Raw genomic sequence first — 18,686 nt, forward strand, 5'->3', positions numbered from 1 at the left:
CAGAAAAAATGATAATATATGGTTGTAAATATAAAAATAGCGTGAAATATTCAATTGTGTTTAAAATTAGAAAATCGTGCTTCGCATATCGATACATTAAATCGAAATCTCTTTGATGTTGTACGGATCACTTGTGCGTGACCTAATTCAGTGGTTAATATTACACAACGTCTTTTTGTGCCAGCCGTATTAATAGCTTATGATGCCTAGTGACCATATTATGGAACAATAATCATAAGAGAATAGCACTTTTTTTTTGCTGATAACATTTTGAACTTTCGCGAACGATAACGTGCATGTCAACTTTGTACTTTTAAGTCGCGATACGCCGAAGAATATTGCGTCGAGAGAATTGGAATTTAAAACTATCTTCAAGAAAATAGTAGTGTAACTGAGTTCTCTTCCAGGTTCTCTTCCACTTATTGCTATAAGATCAAAACTTTCTTTGTAACCGATCAAAAACAGCTGACTCCCACGATATTCTTCGATGAGATGAGCGGATCGCTTCGGCATTCGGGATCATCGTTACATTGGGCATACATGAAGTGAAAAATCCCATGAATTATTTAAGATCGCGCTCCGTAGCTCAGTGTTATTTTAATTCTCGGCATATTTTCATATTCAAATGCGTGCTACGCTAGCAAACCCTTGGAAAGGACGTTCATCTTCGATCGCGGTGATGAATAGACATTATGTGTTTTCTCTTTCCTTCTCACTGAACTTCCCCTCCTCCTTCCCCTTGTCTCTTTCACTCGTTTCTCGTGGACGATCGTCGTGCTGGCTTTGGCAAGCGGAACCGAGCACCGGGGAGAACGAGAGAATCGCAGAAAGAGAAGAGAAAGAGAGAAAAAGAAAGAATACACGAGAAGAAGAAATGTGTATGACGGAACGTTTTATATTCACGAGGCGTAAAAACAATCGTGTAAGTAAGAGCGCGTCGTGCCACATACAAATTGGATGTTGAAGGAAAAAGATAATTCGATCGGTAGATATGGATTTACGTCATCTGGAACAAGTCACGTAAATTTCCCGAGAATTACATACAATCTCGAAAAGATGAATTGCGATACGTTAACGCTTCTTTTTTTTTTTCGCTTACGCCGCGCGCGCGGATTTCGTAACTCACGGCCTTCCTCTCCGTGTATATTTTGCCAGTGGCCCGCGAATCAATTTCACGGGTTATCTCAAAGCGACGCGCCAGATGCCCGAACGCTATTTCTGAACGGTAACTCGCCCGAGCGATTGTGCGTCCTCCCGCGCGGTGCGTCCGGGCGGACGGAATCGCGGGAAAATATCTTTCGAAATTCGAAACATGGATTAACTTCCAGGTGCCGCGTGGAACTTTTCTCGTTTGGGGGGGATCGATTAAGTGTCGCCGGGAAATTCGAGACGTGGAATAAACTGTTACACGACACCGCGCTGTCACATCGCAGCGCGAGAAATCTCCTCTCCTCCTCCAGGTAGCGTCGGCGGCCGGACTCCTCGTGTGAGGAGAAAAAAAATCTCGAAATCGGAAACCGGGGAACGTACCCGAGAGTACCTCCCGGAGCTTCCTTCGCTTGGCTTTATGACTGTTATAAATCTTCGTTCTCTTCTTTTTTGTTGTTGTTTGTTGAAAGTAGTCCGCGTCGATATACTAACATTCCGTCTGTGGTTCGTGACTATTCACGTTATATAAAGCAATCAATAGTCTTCTTTTTTTTTTGGTTTAATGCTGAGTGGAATATTGAGACGTTATATTTTAGAGACTGCAAATAGTCGTTTACGTGACATTTACAAGTGAAACTCTATGAGAGTCCATCTTTCTCTACCCATAAAAAGAATCGTACACGAAGGATCGTATCCCACAAAAAAGGTTTTTTTTTAATGCTACGGTTTTGCTTTAGTCACTTTTCTTGTTTGGAGAATTACTTCTATTTTAATTCTATTCTACTGCCCGTCTATTTTACTTTTATTCTATTATAGGCAATGAGTTGGCTGTATTTTAATTTAAATCTTTTTAGTAATGTTTTCATACCGTCCTGACTCGCCGAGGTACAAGACGCGTGGTCGAGGCGCGTGTAATAAATAATGTCTCGATTCATCTTCCTCGTGGGACTTTATCTGTGTGTAGATCATAAAATGAATTATCGACGTTCTCTATACTTGTCTCGCTTAACAACTAAACCAAATCGCATCGCGGCACCGAATTCGATGGCGCGACTGGATTAGCCTTGCGTGCTGGACGAACAACAGCTCGCTCGACGGCGACGGGCCGCTCAGTGGGGCGGAGGACGCGCGATGTCCTGGCCTGCTGGAAGTGGTCCGTAAAACGCTCGCAGGATCTGGTTGAATATATAACGAGAGAACGGACGTCGCGCGAGTGCGACGAGGAGAGGGATACAGAGGGTGGCGAACGGGCTGGAGGAGGATGGCCGAGGGGAAAAAAAGGAATCGCAGGCCACGGATGGAGGGAACGCGAGAAGAGGGACCAAGGAAAATAGAATGAAAGGGAAGAAGTCGAGAGAACGGGCCTGTAGAGAGATCCTACGGGGCCCGTGTTCGCTGTACACCACACGCTGAGTGACTTATGACAAGCGATATCGCAGTGGTTCTCAACGCGATTGTGCGGCTCCCTCCCGTTGCGTCGTCGTTACTTTCTCGCCGCGAATACGGTGCCACGTTCAGCGGCGCTGGACCCTCGAAGACGCGGGATTTATTGGTGTCATTAGCGCCGGACGATTTCATACGGGCAATAGCGCAACTTTCGAATATTCCCTTGCCGTTCCATCTGCGAGAGTAGGGTACTCTTCCAACCATTTACCGCGTGGTAGATCCTATTACCATTTTGGTTGCCAGTTTCGTGAAACGGGACACTCGCCACGGGATCAGGCAAGAAGGTCATAAGCTTCGCGGAAGATATACGCGACATACGATATGTCGACTGTTAGTCGACTAAAAAAAAAAAAAAAAAAAAGACAGATATGGCAGTCGTTGCATCAAACGCGGACAATCGCGCTGATAACTTTGCACCTCGCGTTCGTTGGAAGCGAGTACCGTGTCGCGTCGCGAGAACTGCGGACGAGACCGTTGAGAGGCCGGGATTGTTAACGGGAGAATAGAAACTTTTGAGAGTTATTAAAAATTACTCGTAATGCCAAACAGACGGCGGGGCGCAACAACGGGCGATAAATAAACTTTGTTCCCCCGCGTCGCGGAGGCATTAAGATGCAATCTCGCTCTATAACTTCCCACGGAACCTCTGACAACGTAATCACCCTCGCTGCCGGCAATGACGTTTTTCAAGCGAGGATGCGCTTGAATTCATCGACGTTATTAAGATTCCCTTCCTCCGACGGAAAGAGATTCACGGCTTAATCTTTATCTATCAATTAATCTTAGACGGAAGAAGACTTATGACAGACTGGTTTTACACAAAACAGTTAACTGGCCTCCGATTTCTGGAGTTACAAGAATACTCAGTCACTACGTCGATTCGACGCGTTTCCTCGCGTCTCTCGGGCCAATTGTTAAACGGCATATTTCTACAGACCTCCGATTGACAAAAGGCTGATGACCGTAACATCCGTGAATGTAAAACTGAGAAATTTGTTCACCACCAGGTAGGTAAGCAGCGAATGTTCCTCGGAACAACGAGGAATACTTGAGACTGCCAGAAGAAGAGGCACCGTCATCAAGAGGACAGCTGGCTAGGTGCGTTTTGACGGTAGGTGACGGCAGTGGCCGTCGTTAAAAATTGTTTCTCGAGATTTCTACCTGGCCCTCCTCCTCGAAAAACAGCTCAACGCGTGGTTTCCGATCTCGATGTTTATCGTGCGTCCTTGTGCACCCTGGGAAAGATGTTTCTACCTACGCCTCTTGTATCCCGTAGTAAGCATCGTTTAACGAGAGAGAGAAAGACTCGGAGAAGGAGTAAGCCGTCGCTTGTTGGCACGTTGGAAACAGTTGACAGGCCTCACACAAGGCCTCGCTCGCTATTAAGCTTTCGAGAGAGCCGTTATCCCCTCGAGACGTGCGCGAGACAAAAAACCCTACTAACGGGCCGTCCGATAGTGACGATCGAGTCCTAATTTCTCTAATATAAAGGGGAACTCGCGTGAAAGTTCCGAGTCTCGTGACGCGCACGATGCGTCGTCATGAACATTTTATACATCTCGAGATTTTACGAGTAAAATAAACGAACTGCCGGCTACTGCCGGTTTAGCCGATGAGTGGCGTGAAGAAACCTTCAACCTGCCGTCCTACCTGTGAGCGACAATGGCCCATGCGTGTATTGTGTAAATTTTCTTTTCACGCGTATAAAGCTACGTAGGCGACTAATGACTTCTAATGACTGTATTTTCACTTCCTCCCTTTCGGTATTGAAGCAAGGTTTTTTATTCTAATGAGCTAAACCTACAGTCTTTTTATGCTTAGCATACAATATTGTGCATAATTGTGTAAAGTGTCTTAATCTTAGAAGAGAGAAAAAAAAAAGAAAACCAATTTAATGTCTGCCACAAACTGAATGCCAAGTATCGAGAGGACAATCTTGATATATGTTGCATTGTATTAGTGCTGTCAACTAGAGATGTGTAAACTATTCGAATACAAATTATATTAGCAATTTAATAAAATTGTATTAAAAATAACTTTACGTCTCATATAATCAATATTTTCTTTGCATAATAATTTGTATCAACTATGTCTTAAAATTCAATCTGACAATAATTATGTTATCAAATAAAATTGCATTTCAATGAATCGATTGGATTCGGCGTCAAGAGAAGCCTCGGTTCCCACACCTCTGCTGTTAATATCATTAATATCGCCCGATGTTTGATCAATGTTGAACGGACATCCGTGTACACCGTGCTGAAAACTTCAGCGGGCATTCGCATTCGCGCCAAGGTCCTGCCTGGGGATTATTTGAGTATACTCGACGGGACGCTTTGAAGCGAGGTAATGGCTGGGAATTGTGAAACGCGTACGCGAAGTGTTTTAAGGCGCCCCTTTCGTTTACGTACCCATAACAGAACAGGTGGCCACAATTGGCCCTCTCGTTTCTCTTCCCAATTACTATGTCGGCCGGTTGTCGGCTGCCGCGGAGGCCGTCGCACACCAATTAATTTTTGGAGGCGGCTCTTTAATCCGTGATACTCATTACGCTTTAACTCCATAGCCGTCACACGGCCGTCTTCGAAGTCTCGACAAATTTACTAACCGGCGAAATGTAACATTTACACCTATATTGTGTATCAAAAAATTATATCGGCCTCCTCTTTTTCCCCTTCTCTTTTCCTTTTCGTAAATTTAAGACTGAATTATTTACAAATTTGTACATTAATAAATAAAAACGTAAGTATTTGAAGCGCTAAATTAATATAAATTTTGTACACGATCTTTTGCGTCATCGACTGGCTTACTAATTAAATCGTATATTAAGCTTCTGAAGATAAATGGGCGACAAGTTATATGAAGATTAATGTTCTGCTAGAAATAGGCATTTTATCTCTACAGTCATATAAGATATATACATGATACATGTATAATCTACAAAACACAAAGGTACATATACACACACACACACACAAAAGTATATATATATAAATAAAATAAAAATGCATATTTAAAAAGAGTCAATGATTATTTTTTCGATCCATCTTTCAACACGTGCTATTATTCGTTCACAGAAACGCTAACTCACTCTATGCGGTATGTCCTAACATAAATAAATATCCCAATCTAAAATTACCCGACGTTTAGAAAAGAATTCCAAAATCTTCACTCGACCTACCTCGTGATTAAGTGATTCAAGCAACACGATGTAGAATATCTACACATTTGCCGAACGGCCGGTTTGCTATTGAAATAACACGGCGGACGTTGCTGTTTGACGTATATACGCCCGCGGGGCTCCCTAGAGAATTCCGCGAATTGCGAGGTAACGTTATACGACAACCAATTACTGCCGGTTAATTTGTTGCATCGTCGCTCGGTAACTGTTCGCTCGCGCGCACGTGAATCACCCACACCGCGCCGTGATATCTCCACTTTGGCTTTTGGGGGGGGGGGGGGATTCCTGGCGATACGCCAACCCCCCCAGACTCCCGCGTTCACTTCCTCTCGCACTCTCTTATTCTCTCTTTCTCACGTGTGCGTGCGCGGTTCATTCCCGTGGCATAAGGGCGTAGCTCCAATCGACCGTGGCTGATCGGACCTCCAGCGATGGCCCCGTATATACCGTATATACCGAATGTAATGTCGGTATATACGGTAACTCCGTGGAAAACGCGTAACTCCGTGAAAGTCGCGGACGACGGCAGAGTTGACCGGCCGGCTGGCCGGTCGGTTGGTCGGCGGATTGAGTTACCACCGGGGGTGAAAAGGGACGCCCTTTCCGGGCCACTTGTGGTTCTTCGTTCACACCTCGTCCCTACGCTAAGCGCGCGGTAAAAGGACTCCCGAAGACGCGAACGTACGCGGTGAGAAACATGTCACGAAAGATGAAGGGACCTTAGACGATTGGTGATACCGATCAGTAATACTGACAGGATGCATCAATTTTGTTTATAACTTGAGATTACTTTTGCGATTATGTCAACCATGATTGTGGAACTACACTGACAGAAATACTGATTCTTCTTCATACAATTGGTATTGCTGTCAATATCCCTACTACACAGCGATACTGATGCTCGAGAATAAAGAAATTTATTCTCATATGTCAATATTCTCATCGGTATTAACCATGCACGATCAATGCTACTGTTAGTATTTGTTGTCCGTATTGACCGTGTAACGTTCCTATAAGAACGAACGATTGCGTCACGGGGGAGACGGTCGATCAAGAGGGTGAATAAATTGCACGTAGAATCGACGTTCGGATTCGCCGCGTTTTATACGCGATATCAAGTGGCATTTCAGAAAAATGTATACAGAAATGATGGATGTATTTCGGGAGCTTTTTAAACGTACGTTGAGCACAATTATTCTTTCTTCTTTCTTTTTAGATAGCCAAGCAATCTCGGCGATATTTACCTTATACGTCTTTCGCCCGGTATTAATTGTACGTGTCACGCTGATCGATCACACCCTTCGGCTTCGTGAATGCGATATTTTTAACATACCAAACGATGACTTTCCAATTTCGCTTAAGGGAGTTCCTCTGCTTAGGCCCGGCACAACGAGGTACAGGGGTTCAAGTAAAGAAAAATATTCAAATGACCATTTTGTTGCCTTCTTTTTTTTTTTTGTTGTATATGATATAAAGTTAATAATGGTGAATATAAGAAAAAATTCGGCTATAAAATACTACCTTCATTACTGAAATAATTTTTTTAAAAATTGAGAATAAACCTTCACTATTATACCACCCTTAAATAATTAAATACAACAATTTGAAATTCATGTTATATCACTAGCATACATTTACCACACTTATGTATGCAGTATTACTTCGATTATTGTGAACTTTTTTTATCTTATCAATTATTTCACTCAAACGAACAAGTGCATCGTTTCAAAAATTTAACAGTACTTTTTTAGACAGCTAAAATATACAGTTGTAAAGTTTCATTAACATGTGTTCATTACTTCTACCTTTAATACGACAATAAAAACTAAAAAATCCTGAAAATTCATCGATTCCCATAAGAGCCCATGTTAATAAAAATATTTAATATCTAAATAACTAGCTAGTTCAGCTTTCTGAAATTTTTACAGTCAATTTATATCACTAATTTAAACTTCTCTACAAAGTTTCATGAAAATCTGCTCATTTTTATTTAGCAGCGGAACTCCCTTAAATGCCAAAAACTGACTTTTTATCACGATGTGTTACTTATTATAGAAAAATAGGGGAATAAATGTCATATAATAGTCTTATTATAGATCAATTCACCTAAAATGCTCTTAGTCAAGTAACCAATGATTTCTCAAAACTATTTCTATTGAATTATTAAATGTATGCATGCTATTCTTCGCTCTATATAATAAAATATTAATGCTTAAAGAAAATAAAATTTTAGAAGATTATAAAAAATAGACTTATTTAGAAAGAGGTCGAGAAAGCTCTGCAAATAAGTTCTACGAAGAATTGATTAGGTGCAGCAAAATACCTCGGCCAAGTTGTTCTAACCAAGAGCACAAGAGCCAAGAGTGCATCGCTCTTTGCGCCGTGGTAAAAACCGCACGTACACCTTCAGTTGACAGTCGTAGCTGAAATCAAATGTTCCACTTCGACGATCTATTCTCGCTGAAGTTTATTTAAGCGACACATACCACCGCGGAATCCCTAGTGCAGCGTTTACCGTGTCTGCCGTCGTGACTTCAACGAAAGTTCGTTGCCCTTCGCGCGTTTCAACTCGAGCCTCGCGCGCTGTTCCACTCGCCTCTCTCTCTCTCTCTCTCCCTCTCTCTCGCCATACAGCAGCAACGCGAAGAGACATTAGGAATTCTTTTGAATATTCGACAGCTTTGTAGAACCTACCGCACGATTTATCGAGGAAAGTTGTTAGCTACAGCGGTAAAGTGGTCGACGAGCATTGTTACGGTTCGAGGTATTCGCTAAAGGAGAATTTTCGCGAAAGCGACGATCGATGGTAACTATGTCAGCGTTTCGATCGTCAGAAGAGAAGCGAAAAACTCCGAAGCCTTTCCTTCTCCGTCGCGTATGCGATTGGAAAGATCACTCCTCCGTTCCCACTCCTCCGCTGTCGACGAGGAGGAATGTTAAACGGATGCTGTATTTTTCTCTCCCTTCCTTTGCGTCGCAAATTCGCGGAACGATTTGAATTTCGCGTGTTCCCGACTCTTTCGAGAATCGATGACCGTCGTGCGACGGAAAACCGACGGGGCGCGGTCGGGGCGAAGGGGGAAAAAAGAGGATGCGCCGGCTCTTCGCGGTTGCATGGAAAAGGAGCCGCCGCCGTGGGCTAAGTGAAATGGCGCGTGCCTAGTAGATTTCACGGTGCGTTAGTTACGGGCGCTCCCTGTCGCTACCTTGCACCCCTTTTCCTCACTCTCGTCAATCCGCAACCCCTCCCCCTCCTCCCCGACCCCTCTCGTCCGGACCGTCGCCTTTCCTGCATCTCGTCCACCTCGTTCCTTCCTTCCTCCTCTGCTGTGATCTACTTCTTCATCGCGCGCCGCTTTATGCGACGCTGCTATCGCTCCTTTGCCGATAAATCGCCAACACGAGGCTACTTTAGAACCGGCACTGATCTTGTTTAATAACACGGAGGCAAGCGGAACAAACTAGACCATAAATATTTTTTAAACCGGATTCTTAGTAAAATACGAGCATGAAAATGAGAAATTTAGAACCGTTAATATAATTCAAAATTTTATAGAGCATTATGATGACAATCTCACTGTAAAATTACCGTTTAAAATATGTTCTACATCTTCTTTCTGTGAAAATGTTCATTATTAAATTTTAATTGACAATTGATATAAACTTTATATTGAGTTTTAATTTTTTCCAAACCTTGAAACTTTTACATCTCGTGTTCTTCTACTTCCCGTTCTATCAAACAGAAGAAAGATTTTATCATTCTACGTGTACTTGTCGTTGTAATTCAGCATTCGAATTTGTAATCGGTTGTCGGACATCGCGATTATCTTGCACGAAGCAGTGCTACGGAAGCGCGCGTTTCATTATTTTATTGCCGCATGGTAGACGATTTATCCGGTGAGCAGCGAGACAATGAGACGCGTGCCGCGCGTATAAATAATGGCAATTTAACCTCGGTTACGAGATACCTATCGTTCGTTTAGCCAAGCAAAAGTGTTGCAAGTTAATCGCAGGATCAACGAGGGACAAGCGAAGGTACAAAGCAATTTCGAGTCACGAACTTTGAGCGAGAAGTAGCATCAAGCAGATACGCGAAACTAAAACAAGAACGTAGAATATTCTAATATAAGGAAACATTTCCGTTATGTATAGGTGAACGCGTCATAAAATGTATAATAAAATAATAAGACATTAAACCACTATATAATGAAATGTTAATTATTCATTTTAGGAGAAGTAAAGATCTAATTAATTAGAATAAAATCAGAAGATATTTCACAACAGAAGATAAAAGTTTTAAATTAAGGATTATGCGTGGTTTCACGACATATTCTTTCAAAATTAATTTTATATGCAAAACAATTTTAAACTTTATTAAATTTCACTAATGTAATAGATTATACTTATATCTATAAGTAGCATCTTTGTTTTGTGTGTGATTATTATCATTTATCATACAAATTGGATACTGCGGGGGAATTGTTTGTCTGCAAAATCAATTTCTTAGCCCTGCGGTTTAACGGGTCGGTGGTTGGCCTCATCAATATGCGTCACGATCGCTCGGATTTGTGTCGTCCGAGCGCGCGACGTATCTGTCAATGCATAAAACTAATCTGGGTAGCGTAGGTACGCACGTGCTGTATGCCTAAGGACCTGAAGCGATAAGGTCTGCTTTTCAGGCCGCGCATTAGAAATCCTGTTTTGACAGGGATTTACGCTCCTTTCGATGCAGCCTAATCTCATCTATTTGAAAGCCTTTTCCCAACGGATGGAACCGTCGCCGTTCTTCTTCTCCTTGCGCGACGAAACATAACAATATTTCTCCAAGACGATCGATCTCGCCTGCCAAAATGGAGAGAGGACATATAGATAGATAACTGGATCTCTGGTATTCCGATGTGTCGTTCTTTATACTCGAGACTCAAAAGAGAGCGAGGTATCGGTAATGCATTTCGATAAGCGGGAGCCTAATATCGAACCTTTCTAAGGTTCCCTTGTGGAATCCTCTTCCCCATTGTTAACTCGCAAGTATAAAATGAGGTAAAATTTTAAAGAAATTGTACTTTAATCCCGGAAAGAAAAATCGTTAATCAAATATAACAAAACTCATTTAAATTAACCTTTAATTCTTCTTACTACAGCTTCTCATTGTTATGAGCATAGTCACGTCAATGTTTTTCTTTCGGGCGTATAACGTTTCGTCCGTGCAAGTAGCCCGAGATGCGCGTTGTTCCTGCGGCCGGTTGTAAACGACGATTCGCATTCGAAGTACGTCCAGCTCACCGTACGTACCAACAAACGAAAGTATCTCCCTCCGGCGTCAAAAAAGCAGGAAAAGTCGTAGAAAAAATTCCGTTGCTCCCGCATGTTTCGTCGGCTTCGGACCTGCCTCGCGGCATACGAAAAAGGGCCGTGGAAACGCGGCGTCGAATACTAATTCCTAACTGTTCGCACGGACCAGCAGACAGCAGACAAAAGACGCGGCGGCGGCGACGACGACGACGACGACGACGACGCGGTGCGACGCGACGCGACGCAAGTTAAGAACACGAAGGCAAAGATGAACAACGCGTCGGAAAAAGGAGAGCGCGAGTTACGGGCTGCAACAGCTGCGAATTTGCATGAAAATACGGGAATTTGGGTGACGATGATTTCTCCGACGTTCTCGAGCTCGCTCGCCCCCGAAATCTCGACGTCGCGGCGTCGACTCGTTATACCGGCGACAAAGGCGTCACGGCGCGCCGCGTTTTTTCCAAGTACCTCCGCGATATGTGTAATATTATACCGGGGTTTTTTTTTTTAACGAGCACGCTCGTAACTCGCGAGCTGTCACTTGTGGGCGTGTGTGCGTCACCGGTTCACCCCTTTGACGGAGCGCTAATGGCGTCACCAGTAATGCGACTTCATTCTTCTCGTTCTGCCGACACTTCGACGATCGCAAAATGGAGAATAACTATACCGGCGCGATTACGTTCGCGTGGTCAGATTAGGATCGAGAAGCTGGCTGCCATAACGTAACGTCAGCAGATTTGCTCCGATGTTGCGCCAGATGGGATTTCGTAATTGTAACCCCTCATTTATTTAGATGATATTTTAATTTTGTCCTTCGTCACGGAAGGTATAAAATTATCGATGTAGAACACGTTTTGTACATAAAAGTTCAACACCACAATAATGACTAGTAAGATAAGCATTTTGAGATTGTATCAAATGCTATACTATACCATAAGCGCACGTAATGTATTATAAATATTAATAATAAATCTACTCACAAAATCTATTTCAATATTTTACGTCGAAAGTATGTAATTTAAATATTCAAAGCATTTTTCTTTCCTTTTAAAGCGATACTTTTACGACTTGCGATATTCTTAGTCAACTCCTCAGTTACGACTTGTCTTAAAACTTGGTCATGACGTACACGAGAATAGCAAGAAGATGCAAAAAGGAAAGAAACGAGGCTCGTATACGTCTTGTTTGATAAACACTTTATAAAAGCATATGTATTAAATGAGAAGTAGAAACTCGCGCTCTGTATGCCGTGCAGGTATATACATTATTTGCCGGCGCTTTAAAGTTTTCATTCCGCTGCGGGAGATAAAGAACCGGGATTTTAGAAAAAAAAAAGATATCGATTGTTTTATTTACTCGTACTTGTAATTTGCACAGTGTGCGCGTGATGCATCGCGCGTTTGCTGATGCTAGATTAAACACTTCATAAAAAATGAGATAGTAAAACAAAGTTTGATAGAGAAAGTTTTAATAATTTCGTGGACAATGATTCTGTAAATAATGTGTCGTGGAAATTTTCTATTATCATGAGTGATACATTACAGATGATTGACATTTTTGGGGGAAAGATTCGATAACATCTATTGAATATTCGATACTGAGTGAATATAAAACAATCGATATAAGCTTAAGTGCCTGTTTTGCCCCACATATGGGGACAGCACATCCATAGTCCGTATAATCTACGATGCTCGATAACGGAAATTCTGCCGGAGTTATTTGTAAAATTTTTGAGTTTTTATCAATAATCCCCCGTGTCTTAATAATAATAATAGCGTAATAAAAGCCACGCGATGTGGATTGAAGAGAGGATAAACGTGACGCACGCGAAATCGGCAGAAGGGATCAGACGGGATTTCCACTTGGCGTCGGAGAGGATGCGACTAGGCTTGGATGGCCGATATTATACCCCCGGGCGGTAATTCGTATCGAGTTTTCCACGTTGCTCGGAAACTCGATCAGAAATGCGATCAGGATGGCGAAAGTAATCTTCGGGCACATCGAGTACGATCCTATAGTAAACAATCTGGGATCTATATTTTTGAGAGTTCTCCGAGACTAAGTATCTCTCTCTCTCTCTCTCTTTCTCTCCTTCTCTTTCTCTCCCCGAATTTTATCTTCGTCAAGTCATATTTTAATCAATATTTTCAAAAATAAATTGCCACTTAATATTTATTATTTGCGATTTAATATAAACCATTAATACTTTAGTATTTATCGTGACATTTTCTTACTATACTCAATATTCAATTCATATAATCGTATTGATTTGGCAGTAATTCGTTAAAAAAATTAACTCATATTTCTTAACAATGTTAAATATAAATTTTTATCGAGTGACAATATTGTATTCTTCATAAAAATACGTAGTAAGCCCAAAAGCCAATTTAAAATAAGTTAATTTATAATCTATACGTTTAATGTATATTTAAGAAATAAAGCAAAAGCTTAAAAAAAGTTGAAAAAAATAGAAACATTCAGAAAGTATCAAATTGTATATGAATTTATCTGTTAAAGTATAAATAACGAATCTGTCTCTTTTATTATACTTCTAATTTTTTTTCTTTTCGTTCTCCTTCTTTCCAAATGTAATTTAGTGATTCTTATCTGTTTCCTTAATGTATAAGATACCCGCATATACAGAAAGAAAGTTGAGACAGATCTCGTTATAAAAACGTGTCGCTTGCGATTAACGCGACTTCCACTCCAATGAAATATCTTGTTATTTGCGGTTATTTGGACGCGTGAAAGCGAATCGGGACGGTAAATAAAAAATGAATCGAAACGAAAGAAAATACTCGACATGCAAAAAAAAGGGGGGAACTCGTAGGTATCGCGAGAGAAGCGTTGGGATTACACGGGATTTTGACGGGAAGTCAAAATACGCAAGACGAGCGACATATATCGGACGACAGTGAGCGCGGATACGAAGCACGAGCGGGGACTTTCCCCGACCGACAAATGGCAATTTAACACTGTCGACCGTCTCTCGGTCGATATTCGAGCGACCCTTTGACCGTCGACGTTAATGCACGGCTTGCCCTTTATTTCCTGCTGTCACACCGGCGCGACGATACGCGGCTCCCCCCTCGACATCATCGTGTTCGTTCGTTCGTTCGTTCGTTCGTTCGACGGAGCGCGTAGCTTTCGAGTATCCTGTACGCCCACGCGAAAAAGGGGACCACGCCTCCTCCCTCCCGCTTGAAGGATTTAATTACGAATTAATTGTGATGTACCGCGTCGCGGCTAATTCCGCCTGGTAATTCCGCCGGTAATTCGAGGAACGCCCCGACCAGCCGCCCTCTTCCCTCCCTTCCGGCGAGGATCGCTCCCTTCGCGCGTTCACGCACGAAATCGCCGAGAAAAATCGTCGGGTTCATCTCGCGAGCGGGTTCACCGCTCGCGCTTATCCGATCTCGTTACTCGAAGTAGTTACGACGATCACGTGTTTGCCGCGAGAGCACGAAGTACTGCTAGGCAAAGATGAGATCGATCGGCAGAAGTGCGGCAGCATCCGGTACACGAAGCTAATGAATGATCGGACGCGGAAACAAACCCGAGTGGTGAACCAACGAGAGATTGCAGATACCGCGCGACGTACGGCAGATGAAGATGGACCGAGAGAAACCGAGATATCCTTCAGCCACCGCGATTCGAAGTGCGAAAACAATTTTCGCGTGCTCTTATTAAATATGCATGGCTCGCATGCTACGTTGATTTTAAATAAATCGTGAATGAAGCCACGAAGGCGTGCAACATCGAGATTGAAATCTTACTAATCCGATCGAGTCCGATTGCTATCCGCATACATGTTAATGAGCTTTCCTCATTAATCATTTTAATTAACAGCGATTAGATATATGGATAGATTAACGTTACGTGTGATTTATATTTGCATGTTACAACCGCATATATATATATATATATATATATTTCCCTGTACAAACGCTAATATATGCGGTGAAATCGGGGCAAAGTCTTTCGTACTTTAATATTCGACTGGTCGCGTCGCGATTCTGTCGCGTCAACTTTCTGGTTTTGCGATGCCAGGTTGAAGATAAGACACAGACATCTTCCGTTCACGTCAAAACGAGACCGAGACGCGATTTTGTCACGATAAATATCTACGTTCCTGCGCTCCTAATTGCCGCGGAGACAATTTGTCTTCCTCAGGTACGAGATGGTTTTGCGACGTCGAGGCGACAACCGAAGGGCATCGTCCAACGAACCGCCGGAGGCGAGATAATTTGATTCGCGCAGCAACTGGTTAATTTCGATAAACGCTCTATAACCGGTATATAAAGTACACCGCGGACTCCGCATCTCGCTATCTCTCGGGTTCTCACCTGACAGCCGGTCCCGATTAGATTACGCCGTGCCGACGTTGGCGGCCGAGCTCCTTGGAATCTCTCCAGCAATGCCTGTCCTCGTTGTGCTGTCTCTCTGCTTGTATGTTACGCGCTGCCCGACTGATAAAGTATCGACGTAGCGTGCAGTTATCGCACCGCGATTATCGGCTCGCCATCCAGTCCATTGACGTCACGCGCCGAACAATCGTGCGGACGAATGTATTTCTCGTGTTTTCACTCTCTTCCGACTATTTTCACACGTACACACACACACTCTCTTTCCTCTCTCTCGCGCTCTCTATCCTGCCAGGTTGGTCGCGGACAGCGGCATCCTCACGTCAGACATCACGGTCCGCGTCGATGCGATTTTCCTCTCGAGCAAAGCCTCTGGTCCGGCCCGGAGTGTCACATTCTATTCGTCTCAACCGTTTCTTCTCTTTCCAGAGAAAATCGCGCTTTTCCGGCGTCTCCGAATCATCTACCGCAACAGTCTTAAATCCGTCACACCGTTTCGACGAGGATGTGCTTCTCCATGCGACGGGACTTATCTCCGCTCCGAAGTCCGTTCCTCCGCGAGGAAGAGAGAAAAAAGAGCACGGGGAGTGCTCGGTTTATTTTCTCTTTAATTTGTATCCGGGCGCGAAGTGCACTCTCGACGACGCTTGTTTGCACTGATTTCCTGGCGCAATTTATCGCAGTTAAAAGCGGGAAAATGTGCGCCGGCCGATCACGTACGAGTGGATTTGCGGAGCTACCGACGCGCGCGTCTTCCTCCCCCTCGTGCCGTCGTTCTGGTTGACGGTTTCGTAGACGCGCGATAAATGTACGCGCCGCGCGGCGACGCTCGCTTTTATCCATTGCTCGCGCGCGTCGGCTGCGCGCGTCCGCGTGTCGTCGTCGCGCTCTCCGGCTGCTGTTCTGCCCCGCGGGAGAGTCGCGTCGCACCCTCTCGCTCGCTCATAATTGCGAATTTTCCACCGATCGCGAGCGCGTGCGTGCCCCTCCGCCCGTGATTCGCGATCCCCTGGGAGATATCACAGATTTATATCGCCCGCCCGCAATCATCCGCTATACGGAAACTTGCCATGTCCCTGCATTGCCAATAGGGGAGACTGGAGCTCATTGGGACAGTTTTCACAATTTCGATATCCGACATTTTATACGGCTAATTATTATAATTAAATTATATTAATGTGATAAGAAAAACTTTCCCTACATTTTTATGCCAGGAATGATTCTATATATATATGATAATTTCTTTATAATAATTAAAATACAAAATACAGAATTTGAAAATATGCTCAGAAATTGATTTGCCGCCTCTTGCTCAGATCAGATTTTTCCCTTTCTTTTACTGTAATACTTGTTTGATTTAAATAAAACTTTAGAAATAATGTAATTGCTAAAAAGATTAATTTATGTAAAAAAAAATTGTTTTAAAAAGAGAAAAAATATTAAGAATATAATGATCAATACTCGTTGAGAAAGATTATGGCTGTAACAAAATTGACAATTTTACGCGTGTTTGATAAACTGGTACTAACGCTTTCAAAAATTTTTTTAGTATAATTATGTTAATCATATTAAGAATATAAAATCTATAATATATAAATTATACAATAAGAACGACGGAGATAGATCGAGGAGTTTAATAAAGATTGCATGCAATCGTATGTATCGCCGTAATAGTCATGCGACAGACTCTTGTCCTGAAAGAACCGATGAACCAGACGTCCTCGCAAAAACAAGAGCCCGTAATTAAGATATTAATAACTTTCGAGCGTAGCTGTTATTCGTGTTGGTAATCGAGAACCAGTTCATGGAATCCCGAAGTACAGAATGAGAGATGGAAAATTCCAATCGTGGATCAAGGGCTTAAATTTAAAAATCAGACCTTATCACGAAATTATTACATCAAGTAAGGAGGCTGTCAAGTAGAATAAATTACATAAAGAAATTGCGAACTATGTTGAGTTACAGCTTTGCCAATTATTTCACAGGATCGTTCGAATGTCGTAACACCGATTATCAAGAATCAACTCGCAACTTGTCGCCGCATTGCTAGGAACCGGACCGTATCTCTCAAGACGCGAGAGAACTTGGTCTGATACAACTCCGAATGCTAATGACGTCCATAATTCTTGATGATAGTGCTCGAGTGGTAGTTTGTCGTTGCAGTTGCCGAATGGCGCCTCTCAGGACAGAGACCGTAAAAGTTATGATCATCACGCAGATATTTAGCCTTTCTTGTAACAGGGTGTCAACAAATAGTTGACTTGCTAAAACCGGCTTGGCAGGTAGCAAAAGATGAACAGACACATACCACAAGTTTACCTAAATTGGATTATTTCAATAACCCAAACTATTGGTGTTTTTCCACAAGAACGCGCGATTATAATAGATGATGGATGAAGGATTAATCCATCAAGTCGCAACGTTACTATCAGGTAGGTCTTTAGAAATAAGGGCTTCAGGTAGGTTTTTAAAGATATACTAAGTTTTTGAAAGTTTAACTTAACGGATATTTACAAAGATTTGTATAAGTAAATAATATACAGAATGATCTTTGTATCGGTTGCCGCAATTTTTTAAATACTTTCAATTGATTGATGTTAAAATGTTTCGATTAAAAATTAATTAGTGTTTTTGGTGATAATAAATCTGATAAATAATGGTAAAAATAAACTTTAAAAATTCTATAAAAAAGTTGCTAATATTTTAAATAAAATTATATATTTTTATGTACAATATAATTCCTTTAATTATTCTATATATAAAAGTAGAGTATTATCAATAGTTTGAGAGATTTCATATATACTTTATTATGGCATGTACATCAACATAAAGTATAAAATATTTCACAAACTATTGAATTGTCGATAACTCTATTTCAATACTCTTATATACTGAATAATTAAAAAAATTATAATATGCAAAAAAATATGCAATATACAAATGTAATACTTAAAATAATTGTCAATACGTAAAAAAATTATATAACTCCTTTTAAAAAAATAGCGATAGCCTTATGATTATATGATCTTCAAAAATTAATTATTTGTACCTCTCAAAATAAGTATAAACCTTTGTTCGAAACATATTCTGCCATCAATCCATTCCAAGTATCAAATACCTTGGCGATCGATACGAGGACTACTTTGTATAAATAATAATACTCCTATAATAATAATAATAATACGTGTAAATAATCATTTATGTCTCCTTCTTACAAAACACAAATTTTAAGTTTGTTGCATCGGAGAGTTAAT

General features: G+C 41.9%; 1 protein-coding gene across 2 annotated transcripts in view; it reads right to left on the minus strand.

Annotated features, from left to right (window-relative positions):
* The window catches only part of LOC105839724 (frizzled-2), a 76,398-nt gene that overhangs the window by 43,105 nt on the left and 14,607 nt on the right, over positions 1 to 18,686 (minus strand). Inside the window, exon 1 of one of the 2 annotated variants that reach the window (XM_012686225.3) lies at positions 15,415 to 18,085. The exons of the other annotated variant lie outside the window; for it this stretch is intronic. The gene's annotated coding sequence lies outside the window, so the exon portion shown is untranslated. Of the gene's footprint in view, positions 1 to 15,414; positions 18,086 to 18,686 lie in introns of those variants that run through there. 2 annotated transcript variants of the gene reach the window in all.

Source organism: Monomorium pharaonis, chromosome 3, assembly GCF_013373865.1.
Source record: "Monomorium pharaonis isolate MP-MQ-018 chromosome 3, ASM1337386v2, whole genome shotgun sequence".
NCBI classification, from domain to species: domain Eukaryota; kingdom Metazoa; phylum Arthropoda; class Insecta; order Hymenoptera; family Formicidae; genus Monomorium; species Monomorium pharaonis.